Consider the following 898-nt stretch of genomic DNA (forward strand, 5'->3'; position numbering starts at 1 on the left):
AATCATGAACCTAACTTTAACTTAAAGATATCGACTCCAAGCTTTCATCTCCAAAATCACAAGACATTGTCAAAGATGTTATTTTCTATGAGAATAAGCACCATCAACCTATGAAGTTGTGAAGTTGCATCTAGGTCAAAGTTGTGAAGTTGCATCAAGGTCGAAGTTGTGAAGCTACTTCTAGGTCGAAGTTGTGAAGTTGCATCTAGGTTGAAGTTGTGAAGTTGCGTCATGGTCAAAGTTGTGAAGGTGCATCGACGTCGAAGCTGTGAAGTTGCTAGGTTGAAGTTGCAGAAATTGTTGGGGGTCGAAGTTGCTAGAGAAGTTGTTGGAAGGTCGAAGAGTGTTGCAGGAAATTGTGTAAGTAAATCTCATCAAGAAGGAAGGTTGAATTTGTCTTGGAGGGGTCTTTGTCAAGGGTCATATGTATTGGAATTCGTCATTTGAATTTCTATAAGAAGAAAAGAGTTCTTGTAGAAAGATTCGGGGTTATTCGTTTTCAGGATCAATAGTGGACGAACGGAGAGAGAGGGATTCGAACCCTCGGTACGGATGATCCGTACTACGGATTAGCAATCCGCCGCTTTGGTCCGCTCAGCCATCTCTCCAAGATGGAAGAGTTCATGTGTAACAAAATGAATGGTGGAGTAAAGGTGTATATCATAGTATGTACAGATTGTATCGGCAATATAATGAATATTGCGATTATTCAGTTGGATAAAGAACAATCCAGTCAATCGTATTGTTCATTTCGTTAAAAATAGTTCTGTATGACTGATTTTTTCTGCTTTTCTTGGCCTGGCCATCGGCCAGGCCAAGAAAAGCAGAAAAAATCAGCAGTCATACAGTGCTTGACCTAATTTGATAGCTAGAATACCTGCTGTAAAAGCATGGCTTT

General features: G+C 40.1%; 1 non-coding gene across 1 annotated transcript; it reads right to left on the reverse strand.

Moving 5' to 3' along the window:
• Window positions 1–520: 520 nt before the first annotated feature.
• On the reverse strand, window positions 521–608 carry TRNAS-GCU (transfer RNA serine (anticodon GCU)). Its single transcript has one exon. It is a non-coding gene; the product is annotated as a tRNA-Ser (tRNA).
• Window positions 609–898: the final 290 nt, after the last annotated feature.

Source organism: Pinus tabuliformis, chromosome 1_1 (genome assembly GCF_031772625.1).
Source record: "Pinus tabuliformis cultivar Carrire ecotype Pingquan chromosome 1_1, CPIR1, whole genome shotgun sequence".
In the NCBI taxonomy this organism is placed as follows: Eukaryota; Viridiplantae; Streptophyta; class Pinopsida; order Pinales; family Pinaceae; genus Pinus; species Pinus tabuliformis.